The following is a 19598-nucleotide window of genomic DNA, read 5'->3' as shown; positions in this document are numbered from 1 at the left end:
GACCTTGGCCAAGTCACTCAATCCTTATTTCCCTCATGCACTGAGGGACGTCTTTAAGGGAGGAACTGTCTCCTACTAGGTGTTTGTATAGTACCCAGCACAATAGGACACTGATCTTGATGGGGTCTCTAGGTGCGGCTGCAACACCATTAAGGACAGCAAGTTCTGTTTATTTAAACAAAACAAACAAACAAAAGTTTCTTTGTCTGTCATTTTGGCTGACAAATTGGACTGTGGCATATCACATTGGGTTTGTCGATCAAGTTGCATTACAAAAACAAAGTGATTTGTAGTGACAAGATATGACTGGTGCAACCTGATGTGATGCAACGTGAAGTGTTGCAGCAAGATGCACAGTCAAACCCATGGTGGGGGTAAAACCTAAAGCATTTTTATAACACCCAGCTGCCAGATAGTTGACCTGGATAATTATAAATTTGCCCCCCAACACTTGGATGGCCTCAATCACTGTAGTGTCTTCCTAATTTGTAAATACAATAGTTATTAGTGCCATAAGAAATTAAGTAGACTTGGGAAGTCTGTAACTAGTGTAAGCAGGGTCTGAATGAACTCTCTCCTGATATTTAGCTGGGAGGAGGAGAGACTTGAGGAGCAAACTGTATTTACATGAACACACCTATTCTGCTTAGATATCCAGTAGATAGAGAGGTGTTGCTCAAAGTGATCAACTTTGGCTAGTGTTGGGTTACAATCACTTTAGTACTGAATGCAGGGGTAGTGAAATGCTTTTATCAATGTTGTCTTTACTGTATGAATAAAGGGAAGCAGAACTGTACTTAACCTGTCTGAAATGAACGGGTCATCCTCAGCTGAAAAGACCTCGTTAAGCTAGGGGCTTGAATGCCAGACCCCTGTGAAAGTAAGAGGAGTAGATACAAGTGTCCCAGCTAGGAGATGTGGACCCTCCCTAAGGGTCCCCAGTCTGGATTAACCTGTTCCTCCCCACTGCTCAATGATAGAGCTAAACAACCTTCATTAGGAGCCTGTTGTTATGTTAAGTACTCAGTGAGAGCTGCAGTCACTTGTGGTGGGGCAGTGTTCCTGCCCAGCCTGCTGAGAGCTAAAAATTATGAGGAGACTGACCTGCAGAGGTCACAGTTGAGAGGCAGGTGGCAGCAGGAGGGGACTGATAGGTGGCCAGTAGGAGCAACTGGCAAAAGTAGCGAGCAGCTGGACAGTGGGAGGTGCAGTGACTGGCAAGGTGGCTAGATGGTGAGGAACAGTGGCTGGCGAGGCGGTCAGCAGAGAGGAACAGCGGCTGGCGAGGCGGCCAGCCAGAGCAAGTGCTCAGATGGCCAAGCAAGCCAGGTGTCTTCTTCCCCAGGTAGGCAGTGAACTCACACAGATCTACTTCTGAACCCTGGGTCCTCACTGACCAAGGACAACCACTGTGAGTGGGGTATGGTGAGGGAGCAGAAGGGGGCACAGTAAAAGAACTTCTGGTTGTTGGACTCAAGAGCATGAGGCAGAAGACTCTGCCCCACGTACTCTGGGGTAGGAGTCTTGCTCACAGTTTTACGTTTATGAATCCTGCCTGTGGCATTTTCCCTAATTAACATTGGGTGACTTCCCTCCCTCTCAGAGGTGCCCAGGAGTGGTGAGTAATTTTCCCAGGTTACTGGGCAGGTGCTCAAGCTGGTTCTGTGTTGTATTGTTGAAAGGGAACCCCTAGATATTGAACCCGGCCCTGGTTGCTGCCAGCTCCACCTGGCAGAAGGGTTACACTAGCTATGATAATTTGGGATTTGTAGTGAGCTTGTTAATATGCAGTGTTACAGTTTATAGGAGGAGTGATAATAACTTCTATATGTATATTACCTCACACACGATGATACATTTTTCCCAACTGTTATTTTAAAGAACTCCAGAGCTCCTTTAGTTTGTATCAAAGCCTTGAAATTTAGCAGCAAGATAATCCTGGGGTCAGAAAGGTACCTTTTGCAGCCCCTGTGAATCCTGTCCAGATCTGGCCAGGTTATAAACTGTTCAAAGTCACCATTTCCAGTCTGTGTCAGGCTCAAGAGAACCTGCTAGAATCTTGCTGTTAAGTCTCAGAATGTTCCATTGGCACTGAACATGTTCTGTCCCGACTGAGCTGTGTCACGTGCTCGTCAGCATTCGGAGGCAGGCTTGCAGAACCACAGGTGCCCTTTAATTCCTGCATGGCAACATCACCCCTGCAAAACCCCAAACGTCTGCCTGCCCTAGAGCTGGAGAGTTAGAAATGAAAAGGCTTCTCCCTCTTCCTTTAAAACACGCTTCCACCTGTTGCTGTTTATCACCATTTGATGCCCCCATTTCCAGGTCACTTTGGGTGTGTATATGTCCACTCATGGCTGGGTGCCTTCTGCTGGCCACATTGGGAGGATTAGCATCACTCAGGTCTGATGGCCCTTCCTTTAGTCACTTGCCCTGTTGTCTCTCTCTCTGGACTCTTCCTGGCTTGCTTCTTTCTTTCCTAGTCTTCTCCTTCCAGGGTATCAAAGTCCCCCTGGACAATCTGTCTCAGGCAGTCTTCCAGTCTATTGCCTAGACTGTGCCACTTCCCCAGTGGCTTATAAGGGATCCCAGGACCACCCAGTACTCCAGTCCAGGGACCCTACAACCATCAGCTAAGGTCTGCACTGTCCCAAACCTTGGTGCTGTTTCCTTGGATTGCTTCTGAGTTTGCCTCTATCAGGCTCCTTCTCCACCCTCCTCTGGGTATGCCCTTCCCCCAGAGCCTCTATTCTCCCCCTATTCTCTCCCTCTAAGTCCAGAGAGTGACTACAGCCCCCTTCTTACTCTCTGCTGCCGGGATTTATAGCAGCTTAGCCTGTCCAGGTGGGCTTCATTACCAATTAAATCTTGTAAGCCCTGAATCTTCTCCCGGTGCAGCCCGTCACGGGGTTAATTTGCCCTCTCTCTCTAATCAGGTCTTGCATGGGGTGGGTACCCCAAACAAGTCTACAACAGGGGTTCTCAACCTTTTTCTTTCTGAGGCCCCCCAAACCTGTTATAAAAACTCCATGGCCCACCCGTGCCATAATAACTGGTTTTCTGCATATAAAAGCCAGGGCTAGTGTTAAGAGGTAGCAAGCAGGGCAATTGTCCAGGACCCCATGCCACAGAGGGCACTGTGAAGCTAAGTTGCTCAGGCTTCTGCTTCAGACCCAGGTGGCAGGGCTCAGGGCCCAGGCTTCAACCCCATGCAGTGGGACTTCAGCTTTCTTCCCTTGGCCCTAGCAAGTCTAACACTGGTCCTGCTTGGTGGACCCCCTGAAACCTGCCTGCAGCCCAGGACCCCTGGTTGAGAACCACTGGTCTACAACACAGCTGGGACTACCAGCCTGGGTAGACACTCACACTAGGTTGAGTGAAAATGGTAAAAAGGGCAATGTGGACATTGTGGCATAGCCAGCAGCATGGGATAGTCACCCAAGTATGGACCCAGAAGGTGGGGCAGGCTTTAGTCGGGGGCTAGCCTATGCCACCACCCATGCCATAACATCCATACTGCTATATTTAGTGCGCTAGCTCGAGAGACAGAGTGTGTTTGTCTACCTGGGCTGAGCAGCACACTTCCACCTACTGTGCAGACATGCCCTTTCAGCCTTCCAGCCCAGAAGAAGTTAGTTCCTCCAGCACTTCCTCCTCCTGAGCCGCCACAGACCCTCCTGCATGACACTGAGGGGACAGCACATGGAGATAACGGATGGGCTAGAGGAGGAGGAGGAGAGAGAGCATGGGGATGCAGAGAAAGTGAGCTGGGGGGTGGGGGGACTTTTTATAGGGGAGCCTGTGTAACAATACCCATGCATGTAGAATGGGACTGGGGTGGCCTGCAAGTGAGAGCAGATTCTGGGGAAGGTGGGTGTGTCAGTGCAGTTGCTTGAGTTTCTGAGAGGAGCCTTTGGGGTGGGAAACAATAAAGTATGGCAGGAGATGTTATGTTATTGTTTATTATAGCACCCAAGGGTCCCATTGAGGACCGAGGCCCCATTGTGATAAACACAATGTGGGGTGTGAGGAGAAAAGCATGCACTCCTGTAGTGTATGTATCATCATTAGAGCTAGCTGAAAGATTTCATATTCCAAAGTTTTTTGACCAACAAGTTTGGGTTTTGCTTTTTGCAAAAAGTGTTCCTATTTTTCAATCCACTCTAGTATAATGCATACACACTAGGGGGCCCAAGTTAAGGTTGCACGGGCAACCGTAATTCTGCCACTTCCTACCTATTGGGTGCTTAAATTTCCAACCTTAATGTATATTTTTGGACATAATATAAATATTCATTACATGTGATGAAGATAGTCATATGATCAGTTACATTCACTGTGTAACTTGACTCTCTCATCTGTGCACTGCCCACTGATTCATTTCATCCTGCATTACATATAACAGTTCCAAAAAGCTTTCTTTTTTTTATAAATCAACCTGCCCCCCAATGTCTAGGTCATGCTCTTTTTTTGTGTATGTAACAGCCAGGACCAACTGCTCCTGAGAACAATGGGAATAAGATACTTCATAAAGAGGAAAAAATATTTCCTGAATTGGAGGATGTGCTCGTTCTTCAACTATTATTGTTTAATATTTATATTATAGTAGTACCAAGAGGCTCCATTCAGGATCAGGGCTCACTCGTTCTAGGAACTGCCCAGAAACTCACAGACATGGCCCCTACCCTAAGGCCAAGGAGCATATAATCTAAAATGAAAAAGATAAAACTCACAAGACAGAAGGGTGAGATGGAGGAAAGCAGCCATTTTAGGATTAAAGTTGCTGGTCTCTTCCAAATGTATAAGGCCAGCTTCCCAAAAAGCATGCTGGGAAAGGTTTATATAGCAGTGATCAAATACTGGGGAATTTCAGTAGTGACTAGTTTCAGAGTAACAGCCGTGTTAGTCTGTATTCGCAAAAAGAAAAGGAGGACTTGTGGCACCTTAGAGACGAACCAATTTATTTGAGCATAAGTTTTCGTGAGCTACAGCTCACTTCATCAGATGCATTAAGTGGAAAATACAGTGGGGAGATTTATATACACAGAGAACATGAAACAATGGGTGTTACCATACACACTGTAACGAGAAAAGAAAAGGAGTACTTGTGGCACCTTAGAGACTAACCAATTTATTTGAGCATAAGCTTTCGTGAGCTCAAATAAATTGGTTAGTCTCTAAGGTGCCACAAGTACTCCTTTTCAGTAGTGACTAGCTATTTATAAAAAAAAAAATTCTTATTGTTTTTGAGACAAGATATTTGCTTGAAAGACATCCTAGGCTTACCAGATTGGAGCCTGGGCCCAGATCTACAAAGGGACTTAGAGGCCCAGATCTAGGCACCACTGCAATCTACAAAACCCCTGCTCTAACCCTGTAGGATCCTAGACTCACTCCCTGCCTAAATGTTTGCTGTAAAAGGCCCCAAGGTGCCTAAGTTTCTGCCTGTGCACTTGCTCTGAGGACTGCTGCCTCACTCTAGGCCCCCAGACACCTATCTCCCACTTCCCACTTCACTTAAACCAGGTGAAGGCAGACAGTGCTCTGCCTGTCTCACCTGCAGGGAACTCATCAGGGATGTGGGAGACCATAATTCAATTCCCCCTCTACCTAATGAGAAGGGGGTTTCCACCTTTCAGGGGAATGCCCAGGGCTGGCCTTACCATGAGGCAAACTGAGGTGGCCTCCCCAGGTGCCAGACTTGGGGGGCACCACTAGGACCCAGAGTGTAGAAAATTGTGTCTGCTGCTGGTGCATATGTATTCTCTCTGCTCTACATGCACAGAGATGGTAGAGTGCTGTGCTGGAGGAAGGAGGGCACAAGAGACATAACAGGCAAGCAGGAGAAAAGGTGAGAGGGAATAACAGAAAGCAGCAGAAGCTACAGGAGAGAGAGGAGGAGGAGCCTCTTATGTACCTGTCTAGCACCCCCAGGAGCCCGGACTGATTAACACCAGCTTCTCAGGGAGCTTCCTGTTTCCTGCTGCTTCCCTGAACCCACTTGAGGAGAACAGGCAGTCAAATGAAGTAGTAGGAGCCAGTTAGGCCCTTAAGACGCTGTTATCTTCCCTCACCCAGCCTGCTTATTTGTCCCCTTCAATTGTGTGTTGAGAGCCGCTATAGCTGGCACAGAACAGCAGTCAAGAGTGAAAGAAGAAAATGCGCCTCTGGGGCAGCATTCAGAAAAAGGAAGAAAGCAAAGGAAGCTTTTCTATCTAAGCAGGAAGGAGCTCTCCTGAGATACATAGACACAAATGTTCACAGTGAGCCTTCCGGCCCCAGTAAGGATGTGAGTGATGAGGAGATGCCTGATCTTCCAGTTAGTCAGAGTGCAGGTGACCTGGCAGCTACTGCAGCATCCATATCTCCATCTCAAATGGATGTAACCATGCACATTCCTGAAGAAAAGTGTAGATCAGAGAAGAGTGTGGTGGAGGCGCAAGAAACAGCTGCTGCTGAGTTTAGTTCCTTAAAGCTAGATGATCCAGGACTGTGGACCACTTGAGCAGTAGCCTGAGGGACTTCCTTGTACTGCATGGGTGACAGCAAGTGAAAAACTTCATGTACCCCAAAGACAATGAAAATAGAAGTTTCCATGCAACACATTACTGGTGTGAAATCCCCAATGGTGACAAAGTGGAGATGCCATGGCTTATGTACTCAAAAACCCAGAATGCTGCTTACTGTTTTTGTTGCAAACTCTTCCAGTCTAATGTGCCAGCCACATTGGGTACTACAGGAACAAAGGACGGGAAAAATCTGGCTAGAAATCTGGCATGCCATGAGAAGGCAGCAAATCACCAGAGAGCATTCCACAGGTGGAAAGAACTTGAGATGAGACTAAGGTTAAAGGCCACCATAGATGATCAGCATCAAGAGAAGATTGCATCAGAGTCTCTTTACTGGCAAAATGTTCTGAAAGGCTCATTGCCATTGTGCGAATGGTTGCTGTCCAAAACTGTGGAGCTGATGGCTGAGTTTGATGCTGTACTCCAGGAGCATCTAAGAAGAGTCACCACCCAAGAAATGTACACACACCACTACCTTGGAAAAACAATTCAAAATGAGATAATACAGTTTTTGAAGATTGTGGCAGATCTGAAGTCAGCAAGATATTACTCTGTTATTCTGGACCGCACACCTGACATCAGCCATATGAAACAAATGACTTCAATGATGCGTTTTGTAACAACAACAGAACCTAGTGAAAATGTCCCTGCAATGGTGACTGTCAGAGAGCATTTTCTAGAATTTATTGACATTGATGATACTACAGGAGCTGGTATGACAAATATGCTTCTTAAAAAGCTGGAAGATATGGGAATTGCGATAGGTGACATGAGAGGGAAGGGCTACGATAATGGTAGCAACATGAGAGGAAAGAACAGAGGAGTGCAGACACGGATCCGAGAGTTAAACCCTAGAGCTTTTTTTGTCCCATGCAGTTCTCATTCATTGAACTTGGTGGTCAGTGATGCAGCATCAGCTTCTAGTGAGGCTGCTGAATTTTTAATGTAATTCAAAGCATCTATGTATTTTTCTCTTCATCAACTCATCGATGGCAAATTTTGAAGCAACATCTGGGAACATCCTCTCTGACAATGAAACCACTGAGTGCCACATGACGGGAAAGTCGAGTGGAGGTGATTAAGCCTATCAAACACCAAACTGGGAAAACAGATGATGCCATAATTGCCATTATGGAGGATAATGTTATGACAGGAACTGTTCGTGGGAGAACAGTGGCAGAGGGAAATGGAATTACCAGAAACATACATAACTTCAAATTTCTGTGTGGCTTAGTGTTGTGGCATGACATACTGTTTGAAATAAATGTTGTAAGCAAGAGACTCCAAGGTGTTGGCCTTGATATATCTGGAGCAATGGAACAACTGGACAAAGCAAAGTCATACCTACAGTCTTACCGGTCAGATGAGGGATTTCAAAACGTTCTGAAGAGTGCACAGAAGTTGGCAGAGGAACTTCACACTGAAGCTATTTTCCCACCCATTCAAGAATGCAAGAGTCATCGAAGAAGAAGATATTTTGATTACGAGGCATGGGATAATCCTATAAGAGACCCCAAACAACAATTCAAAGTTGAATTCTTTAACCAGGTGCTAGATTGTGCAATACAGTCAGTTGAAGAACGTTTCATGCAGCTCAAGGAACACAGCAGTATATTTGGGATGTTGTATGATATTCCAAAACTCCTCACTATACCTGAAGAAGACCTACACCAGCAATGCAGGGCACTAAAGACTGTTGACACATGATGACATGCGCAATATTGATGCGAGTGATTTAGGTGATGAACTGAAAGCCCTTTCAAGAGACATTTCAGCAGGCTCAACTCCAGAGGCTGTTCTGGAATATATGTGCACAAATAAGATGATCACCCTCTTTCCAAATGCTTTTGTTGCTCTGCGCACACTTCTAACACTTCCTGTAACAGTTGCCAGTGGAGAATGCAGCTTCTCCAAGCTAAAGTTAATAAAAACACATCTATGCTCCACAATGACACAAGACAGGCCTTGCAACCATCTCAATAGAGCATGAGCTGGCCCAGACTGTGGACCTTCAGGAAGCAGTTCTAATCTTTGCAACCAAGAAGGCACGGAAAGGACCACTTTGATTATTCAAACAGATAAAAATGCCAGTGTTTACTATGCAGACAAGAAAAGTTACATTTGCTGTTCAGGTGTTTGAAGGTTAAGTGTTACTTAACATTTTTGAGCAAGGCATTTCAAGTTGTTTGTTCTCCTTTATTGAGGTAGGTAGCAGAGAAGTACCATGAGAGGAGTAGAACAGGAAGAAGGCAGAATTGAGACCTTTCGAAGTTTTGGCCCAAGCGAGGGGGTATCGGGGCGTCATTTGAGCTCCCCACCTCAGGTACCAAAATGTTGTGGGCCGGCCCTGGGAGTGTTCCAACCACTGAACTGGACATTCCATCTCTCCTGTAGAACCTGTCCCACTTTGCATAAATACTTAAATAATTTAATATTAATTGGGCCAGAGAGGGGGTGAGTGACTGTTATCCAGGGGTTGGAGCACTTAGCTGAAAGGTGGGAATCCCTCTTCAGATCCCTTCTCCTCATCAGGCAGAGCGGGGAAACTGAACTGGGGTCTCCTATATCCTGAGTGAATTCCCTAATGCTATATGGGTTTCTTCTTTTTCTTCTCCTCCTGCCTGCTCCCCTTCCCTGGCCATTTTGTGTGGCATTCATAGATTCCAAGGCCAGAAGGATCATCTTGTTTGACCTCCTGTGTAACACAGACCATAGAACTTCCCCAAAAGAATTCTTAGAGCAGATCTTTTAGAACAACATCCGCTGTTGATTTTAAAATGATCAGGGATGGAGAATCCACCATGACCCTTGGTAAATTGTTCCAGTGGTTAATTACTTTCACCGTTAAAAAAGTACACCTTATATCCAGTCGGAATTCGTCTAACTTCATCTCCCAGCCATTGGATCATGTTCTACGTCTCTCTGCTAGCCTGAGGAGCCCTTTATTAAATATTTATGAGTAAGGCATGTGCCACTGCCGTTCTTGCAAGAAATGGCTTAGGTACTTGACTTCAGGAGAGGGTTCACAGCTCTGGATTCCAAGCAGAGATAGTCACTTTCCTCCCACGCAAACTTAGGTGCCTAACTCACTGAGAGGGGTGGGGCTTAGGGCATGACTCCCTCTTCACTGTCTGCCATTGGCTAGCTTAGGCAGCTCCCTGCCTAGTGTGCTGGCTCTCATAGATCTCATTATCAATCACCTATCTTTCCTCATGCATTGTATAGGGTGCCTCTGCGCCTAATCCAGAGTTTGTGGATTCCACTGGGTGGTTAAGTGCCTAAAAATGTTAGGTGTTGCAACATCTAAGTCCCTTTGTGGAACTGGGCCCTGGTGTGCTGGGGTTTTCTGATTGTTTTATTAGTATTATGTTTCACTGGAAACTGCTCAGTTGCCATCAAGGAGGCTGAGGCAATATTACCAGCAGCTAAAGGCTGAGGTTGCTAATTACCTCTCCTTATAGCTTAATCAAAGGGACACTTTTCCTCATATTATTTCTAGAACCCTGGAGGGCTCTGAGATGTTGGAGGATGTGGCCAGGGTGTGGGGGGGAAGCTATTAAGCAATGACCTTCCCCCTCTTGTAGAGGACAGTTGCCACCTATGGTTCCTTTGAAAGATGAGCTCTGTATGCTACACTTTGTGTCTCAGTATTTCCATCTGAGAAATGGGAGACAATAGTATTTACCTTCTTTGCAACGGCGTTTGTGTAGCACATCAGTATCTCCAGGTGGAAAGTGCTATAGATATATTATTATTTCTGTGATGAAGAAGCTGGCTGTTAGGGATGAATAAATAATTTGGATTCAGTGAAAATTGTACCAAACCCTTTTTGAGCATCAAAAATGTGGATAACCTTTCCCTCCTTGTGGTATTGTGTTGTTGCATTTAGTTTGTTTGTTTTCTTCTCCATTTTTAATGCCTCTACACTTGCTGACTCCAGCCAAGTCCAGGAGATGAAGTCCTGAAGTAAAATGGGTGATAAATGCTATTTTGGTGGTACGTCCAGCCTGCTCAGGAATATAAATTACCATAAATAAAGTTGCCAGGCTATTGCCGTAGAATTTCTGATAGTTTGGGATGGTGTCCAAATTGTGGGTGTGCCTCCAGACCCAAACTCAAACATTTTGTCATGTGCTCATCACTAGTGGCTGTTTCTTGGTATCGACAGAAAGTTTTCTGTCCCCAAAGGCTTTATTTAGCTGCATGTTGTAGGGAGAAGTCCCTCAACGGGGGGAAAATACAAAAAAAAAGTATATTTAAAAATGTCCTGGTTACATCCAAATCTCATTGTGCAGCAACCATAGACCTAATGGCATATTTTTATTATTGTATCTATTTGTATTGTGATAGCCTCTAAGAGCCCCAGTTATAGATCAGGGCAATGGTGCTAAGCCCTGGTCAAACTCATAACAAAGAGATGATCCTGGCCCCAAAGAGCTTACAGTGTAAGTAAGGGTCAAATCCTGCAGTCCTGACCCAAAACCCTGCCATTCTCATTCTGGTGTAGCTCATGTTGATTTCAAGGGGAGTTCTGTGTATGCATCTTAGAAGACAATCTGTCCCTCACACCTCCTAACTCAGGCAAAACTCCCTTTCAGTTCATTGATAATTATGCAGCAGTGCAATCAGAGTTTGCATCTTGATGTCAGTTTACCACAGACACAGAAATATTGAAACGAAATCAGGCAAAGGCTGTAATATGGGAAGAGACATTCAGATTTTATTAATCAATATTATAGCTAATATTAAAATGCATAAAAAATAAGGGAAGCATTTCCCTTGCTACAGATGACAAATATAAAGGCTTCTGTACCCTGAAGTCAGGCTGTACAGGTGGGGCTGCCAGCAGAGTGGCTTCATAAAGGAGATTCTGGATGTCATGAAGAGGTCTCCACTCTGTCCCCATTTACTCTAGAATGGAGACTTGTGATGGGATGGGGCACTGTGGGCCAGAGGAGGATCCACTGGCTTCAAGGTTGCACAGAACCCAAACATCTTGTGTATGTGGTTCTGAGATTCCGTATTGACTGCAATGGCAACTGCGGGGAACTAAAATGCAGCCCTGTGTCTTGAACCTGAGCTGATGGCCAATGCCCGTGGACTTCCCCTGCAGTAAATCCTAGTCACTTTGCCTTTATTGGATGCAGTGCATTCACATTCGCCCTAAATCAGCAGAAATGAAAGAGCGGACCTGGTGTCATCAGCATCAGTTGCACAAGCTGGAGAGGAGAAGTTATAACCAGGCAACAAGGCACCATAAATTGTTCATTTTAATTAATATTGAATTAAAGAATGACTTAAAATAAATTAATTTAAAGAAGTCGTCACTGCAATTAATACACTGTCGCTTTACGTAATGAATATAGGAGTACACAATGAATATATATAACGAGTACAGTGCCCTTGGTTTCCTTATAGCATGATGGATCAGAAATGGGATTTTCTTCTCTATGCTGTAACCAATAAACATAAAGTAAGGTCATAAAGTACAGCTTTACAGTATTATACATTTCAGTTGGACTATTGGTGCCTAGGTGGGAGAATGTTTTGGTAGTGAGCTATTTTATGAATGGTGAATTTTTACAATTTTATGATGTACCTAAATAAATATTCATCAGTCATGCAGTAATCTGATTGCTTGACAGTCTTGCCTGTGTTCTAAAGTAAAACAAAGCAGGATATTGTGTGGTAATCTAGTGTAGATTTTTTCTATAGTGCCCATCACCATATTGTCTGAGCTCTCTAACAATATGGGACCTGATTCTGTAATCCTTACTCAATGACGTGAAGTGAATGGGACTGTTTGGGTAAACAAGTAATACATAACATGAGCAAGGGCTGAAGAATCAAGTCCACAGTAAGTAACCAACAGTAATGCCATTGACACAATGGTAATTTCATGGCAAAGTATGTTAAAGTTGTGAGGTTAGAACCTGGCATGCAGTGAAGTTTCCTGACTGTTATATGTACATGTGTAGATATCTGTGCGCACCATGTAGCACAGACCAGCAATGATAGCAAACTGTGCTTCTGACAGGGATTTTCATTACCTTTCCAGAAGGAAATGGAGAGTCAGTCTCACCTCACTTGCACTGTATTGATAGCAAAGTCAATACGACAGTGGTGTCATCTCTGATTCCTCACGTTCCTCCTCCCCAAACATCCAAGCTCTCTAAATCTAATGTGGTCAACTATTTTTCTAGTGTGTCTTAAAATAAAAATATTTGTAAATTCAAGAAATAGCGAAACCAAAGAGCAGTCTGTATTTTCCTCAGAGTTTAATTAGGATGTTTACAACATGGTTAAACGTCATAATTATGTCATTACCAAAGAAATTATGTCATTAACATTGCAAATACTACACACATTTACACTAATTACATCATTAAGCCAATTACTCTTTAATTATATAAATAACTGACAATGAAAACTACATCGAAAGGGCCTAAAACAAGTGAGACAAACAGCAAAGAAAAATCACAATAAAGGATTGAGGCCTGATTTCCCCCTCAGACCTGTATAAACCAGAAATAACTCCACTGAAGTCAGTAGAGCTCCTCCTGTTTAAAACCATAAATGAGAGGAAAAATAAGGCCAAAAATCTCCATACTAATGCACAGTGGAGCTATACTGGGGTGATGCCACACTATGCCTATGCACTGATGAGTAAATTCTTAGGTGGTCATTCTTCCTTGGATAAGCACACTCAGACCCCATGAATAGCTCACAATTATAGTATTGTTGTCAATGTGAGTTAACATGCATAGAGTATCAAGTGTACAATAGACCTGAGAACTTCCTGATTGTTTTGGGGTTAACTAATTACCATAGAGCCAAAATTCAAAACTAGATGCCTAAATTGCAAATGGATATATCCTTATTTTGGGGGGCTTGTAAGATTTTTCTGTCCTAGTTATAACTGAGTCTTTATGTCCATATTCCCATACACTAGAGATGGGTCAAAGTGATCATGTGTTGGTTCTGGTTTTAATGAAACCTCAGTGGTTCTATTCTACCTTTCCAATGGCAAAACCAAAGTCACCGGTGGGTTTGGTTATGGATTCAAGGAACCTGGAATATTATATACTTTCTTAGTTTCCATTGCTCATTTGTGTCATTACCAAGCTAAAATCACAAAGTTCTTTTCTCCTTTAAACAACTGTTGTCCTCCTTCCGTTCTGAGGAAAATAAAATAATTGTTAAATGCAAACATCTTATTCAACATTACAAATCTGTATGCTCAATAGTAACATGCAGCTAACCAACCTCCAGTATTGGCAAAATTCATATGGAAGCTTGCAATAAACTATCTTCCAGTAGTGCCAAAATACATGTAGGAGTGTGCAGGAAACCAACACACAGCATTACACGTGGGAACATACAGCAAATGAAACTCGAGTACAGCCAAAATAAACATAGACGTCGGCAAAAAAAGAGCACCAGGCAAATATGTCAGTTGGAGAAACATTGGTGACACTCTTCAGTAATATTAAGGGCCTGATTCTCTTCTCAGACCTGAGCAATTCGAGATGAACACTAGAGTAAGACCCATGTAAAACTGCTTAATGAGGAGAATCAGGGGCCACAAGTGTAATGTCCTTTCTTACTCTGTGCACGAACTCAAGACCAAAAAATTTGTTTAGAAGAAACAAGAACTAAAGAACAGATAGCAGATGGTATTATTATACCAAAACAACCCACGTTCCTGTTGGAGAGAGTCTGATGGTGCTCGCAGTTGAGAAGTAGTAAGTGAGAAAGACACAGAGCCCATTATGTAGGGCAGGCAATTCCTCTTTCTTGTATGCCTGATTGATGAAATGACAACAACAGAAACAAAAGATGGCTGCAGATGTGTAGCGAGTTAGCAGAGACAGGCTGAAATACCTCTATACCAGACTTGCACAGCTGCACATATGCCACTGCTGATCCATCAGCTCAGCATGCCCTACGTGATGACTGATCAATCTACTCATGCCGATTGCTTGAAGTTAGTAGTGGCGTATAGTAAGGGAGAGAAAATTCACAGTATAGTTAGGAAATGCTTCTGTTTCCTTTTAGTGTTTTTCTTTTCTTCTCCATTCCTCACCTCTCAGGATATAGCCCTACGATTTACATGGGGGAAAGTCTGCACTGCAGCTGGGAGATGTAATTTCCAAGTCAGGTAGACATATGAACCCTAGCTATGCTTGAGTGTGGTCATGGCAACACAGGCAACGGCTTGCGGCAGCCACCCGAGTACAATCCAGTCTGAGACCCTTGGTCTGTATTCGGGTGACTAGCCCGAGCTGCTATTTTAGTGTGCTAGCTCGAGTAGAACTAGCACGTGTACAGCTACCTGAGCTGGGAATGATACCATCTAGCGTCAGTGTAAATGTACCCAGAGTGTCACTGGAGGGCCAAAGCCTCAGACAAAACTCCCGCCCTGCGCCAATTCCTGAGTTCTGACAACTCATTTAAATGAATGGTGCTCAGTAGGTTGTTAATCAGTTCACAAAATTTGGCCCATTAACTTCAATGAGAGTTTTAACTGAGTAATGAATGAAGATGGCAATTAACTGATTTATTACTATAGGGTACTGCAGATTTCTTATAATGAGTGCTTGTTTCAAATAAAAATGAAAGACGGTCAGGTGTTGAAATATGAGAACTACCATGGATAATGAGGCAACCTGACCTACCAGCTTTCTAAAAAAAAGGGTTTTTTGGGTGATTTCTACTCAAAGAATACGCCTGAAAATGACTTATGGGAGGCTGGGCATTCCATAGGGATCACAAGATAACAATCAGATTAGAAGTACTTGGACACTGGTATTACAACCTTCAAATTGCCATGTGAATGGACTACATTTGTGCCATGTCCCATTCCCATTTATACTCATGATCACAGGAACACAGACTCAGCATTCGTTCAGTGTTGACTATTGTGAGTTTTGTTATTACATTTGCTTCCCATCTTTCTCTTCTCCCGGTTCCAGCATCAGTACCATAAAAAGGAAAATATCAGAAAGGCCAAGCAGTCAAAATAGAAAAGATTTAAGAATTTTTTTGGCCCTCACAAGCTGTGTACTAAAGGCAGTGCTCATCACCTACTGGGAGCTGACTTGTTGAGTTTTGGACCATTACTGTAGGATACTGTGGTATTTTTAATACTATGCTATCTTGCAGTAATGGTCCAAAAATCCACCTTGGGAAAGCTACAAAAATCCTACACTCAATTATGTACCAAACTCCGATTGGCATCAATGGGAATTCCATACACAGTACAAGAGTTGATGGCGTCCATTCTAAATCTGCAAATTTTATTTCCTTTTGTACATGTATTTAATCCATCTGCAAACTTTTCATTGGATAGCATAATACGAGTCTCTCTCTGGGAACTCAAAGGTATGTGTGTTCAATAGCAGAGAACAAACATAAGATTTTATTACAAAATGCCACTGCTGCTCCTGGCATGAGTAATTTGTGCACCTGCATTTTTAAAATGTTGCAAATTTCTTTCCCTTGTGAATTCAGTGGTAACACACATTATCTTCCCGGCTGCCACAACGTGGTATTTGCAGAGTGTGTCATGTCAACGCTTGTTATCTAGAAGCCACTGTTTTCATAGCAAATAGCAACTGAAAGTGACAATGGTTCACTCCAGGCTGGGGGAATAAGATAGTATTACCGTATATGGCCCAGTAACGGATGGAGCCAGAGTAAGGAGTAGGATCTAAAATCCAAACCTCTGTTAGGTATGGGGAAGAACACTGAGGGCCAAATTAAGATAGAGGGATTAGCAGGAACAGTAATGTGCATCCTTCATCAGTGTCTCCCACATTAGAACAGGCTTGCCTTTGCAATTCACCCAGCCTCTGCTGGCTTAGGGAATGAGAAACTGGGTCTGGAGATTGAAATCCACTCTTGTGTCACAGTGCTCAGTATTAACTATGGGGCCAGTCCAATCTGTCGATGTCATTAAATGTGGAGTCCTGAATAATTAGTATTGTGCTTTAAATACACTGTCTCTTTCAGAACCCATTGGGCTGACTGAGGTTTGGAGATAGTATGGGAATTAGGAATTTTTAGTTAGTTTAGGCTTAGTAATTTAATGTTTAATAGTTGTTCTTCAGGTGCCTACCATCAGCTCTGTATATACAATTTTTAAATAAAAATTTCCCCTGTGTTCCCTATAATCTTCCGGAAATGTTCCTTGATTCTTTCTAAAGTCTCTTGTTGAAATATGTAAAGTGCATAATTCCAAGCAGTCTTACGTATTTGTACATCTTAAAGTCATATTATCATCTAAAAGTCATATATTGCACAAATCTCTCATTTACAGTGGGTCTTAGAGGAAAAAATGATACAGATCTTATGTTATACAGACTTGATCATTAGAGACTATCTCCAAGGGCAACGTCAGACAGATAACTTCACAGGGTATTTATTTATTTCATATTGAAAATGGAGACAGAGAAATTCTGCTGATGAAATTGCTGTGTATGAAATCTTCATTTTTTTGGGTGAGGCTGGAATGACAAACTTGTGCAATATGACACAATAGTTTCTTACAAGGCAATATTATTTTCAAAGCCTTAAGTGAAACGTGCACATGAAGAAAATGAGATATGAGTACTCATGTGAATGAGCCCACAGTTGCACATAGATGCACATGACATTTTAAATGGTGCAGATCTGTGCACCCATGTATGCCTGCCTCTCTGTGCACTTTGCAAACATAAGGAGGAGACTGGCTGCCTTTGCAGTTATTATTGCACATCTGCCTGCCTCTCATCTGTACCTGATTACGAGGTACATTACTCATTTACAGATCCACATTTACCTCCATCCCCCATAAAAACCTGATGCTGTCTTTCTCTATTTATTACTGTAAATTACTAATATCAGAAAGGGTGAACCTGTAACCTTCCTCTGCCCTTTTCCAGTGTGTCCCTCTTTTGTGTCTTTGTCACACATTTTGGTCTTGCAGAGCTCGAATGAATATCCTCATTGTCAGAGCACTGGAATGTTAGGCAGGGGAGGAGATGGTGAAGAAGTAATCTGGAAGTCACAGAGTGGCAGCAAAAGCTGGGCTGAACAATATAACACCTGGGACAGGGCTATAGCACCCTCACTTTCTTTTTAAAAGCCATTGTAAGGACAGTTAGGAGGCTAGTCCCATTGAAAAGATTTGGGAGGCCTGGGCACAGGTGTTGGGAAGGTACGGTCCCCACCTCCATTTCACTACAAACGCTTTCTAAGGACCCTGTTGGGAATAATTTCCCTGATAAGTTTATTAAGGTTTACCATGACTCTGTTTAAACACAAGCCCTCCTTTAATAGTTCAAAGGCTACTTAGTGTTGGTTACATCCAAAATACAAATATAAGCATATACACCTCTCTAGTCTACATCCTAGCAACAATCCAGTTATAAGCATTGGCCAAAGACTCACAACCGGTTCAGGCCCAGGAGACACCGTCCCATCGTGGCATGGCTCCAGAGAGGTAAAGAAAAGCTCTGCCAAAGAACCTGTAGAAAACCTTGCTTTTTCATATGCTGTAAGAAACACGTGATGCCATTGCTGATTATTGGACCTTAGCCTAAGTCAGCTGAAGCTTTTTAGAGCTGTACTCTGCTCTCTCCAAGGTTTCCCCCCTTTTCTCACTTTGCCATATTTTCCTCTAGCTACTAGGCGAAGTATTTTTAACCAGTTATTTATTGCATCTCATGCCAAATTAACCCTGATTTCTTTGTTTCTATTGCTTAACCCAAGCCTTAAATAAGATAACACTGGTATTTGCAGGGTCACTACAAGTTTAACACAAACAATCCTCCTTTTTCATGAGGTCATTCTGTTTGATCACACGAGTTGGGCCTACCACTCATGTGAAGATTCAAACCCAATTGAACACTTTGGTTCACCCAGGTCTAATGTGGGCCTATATTCTTACAGACCATGCAAAAGTGATTGGCCTGCAACTCAGAGGTACAGAGCCCAAATGTTGGAAGTAGATAGAGGCACAGAAGCTTGGAGTGGAAGCAATCTGGTGAATGAGCAGCAACCCCTTCCTACACAAAGACCCCTTGTAGGACAAAAGTTTCGAAAGCTTGCACGGATGCTCAGCCCCTTGTCCCTGTGTATTACAGGGAGCAGGTAGGAGATTGGTAGTGGACGGAAGTGAGCAGAACGTGCATGCAGAAGTATGTATATGCATGGGCTGGATTTTGGATGCAGCGCCAAATGCCACCTATTCTGAGAACTGCATGGCCCCTCCAAGTCTATAAAGGCATTCATTAGTTAGCCATGGTTCTGGCAGGTGCAAGTGGAGAAGGTTTCCAATGAGACATCAGTTAGCTGCTGCACTTGCTGCCCAGGCAAAACAGAAAAGATAGCTGAGTAATGGGGGTGCTTGTGGGAGAAAGGGACAGGCAGGATTTTGAGGAAGACCCAAGAATAAACAGCAACGCTGCATCTGTTTGGTCTGAGGAGGGCATGAGAAAGAAAAGAGAGGGAGAGAGGACACAACTGGAGTTAGCCTCCTCATCCCTGCTGCCTGGCATGCTTTGCACTGGGTGGTTTGGGGTATGCCCCAACAGTTATCACGTTAGGTGGCCAGAGCTGGCTACTCAACCCTTGAGTGTCTGAAAATGATCCTCTCGTGACCTGCAGAGTGGCGTGGCAATCTGAAGCCTCATTTCAACATCCCTGAGCTGTGCACACAATCAAATCACCTGTGCGCCCCTAATCCTTGGGTCTGCTGGTTTTAGCAGAATAGTTTTAGTGTCTGACCCTGCCTGGGCACACCCATAGGGCACACAAAAGCAAGTGTACATGGACCGGACTGATTGACAGTTTGGCGCAATGGGCACAGCTGCTAGAGGTAGTGACATTTTCAAACCCACACCAAGTTACAGTAGGAAGCAGGTGCAGTTACAGTGCAGCTCAGCAGGGTCAGAGCACCGGATGTTCCCCCAGCTCTTCAATCACAGTGCTCAGCTTCTAGTCACACTGGCCCTGACCAAGGAACAGCTATGCCCAAGCCCACCA

Source organism: Chelonia mydas, chromosome 2 (assembly GCF_015237465.2).
Source record: "Chelonia mydas isolate rCheMyd1 chromosome 2, rCheMyd1.pri.v2, whole genome shotgun sequence".
NCBI lineage: Eukaryota > Metazoa > Chordata > Testudines > Cheloniidae > Chelonia > Chelonia mydas.
Note: the sequence above shows the minus strand (reverse complement) of the source record.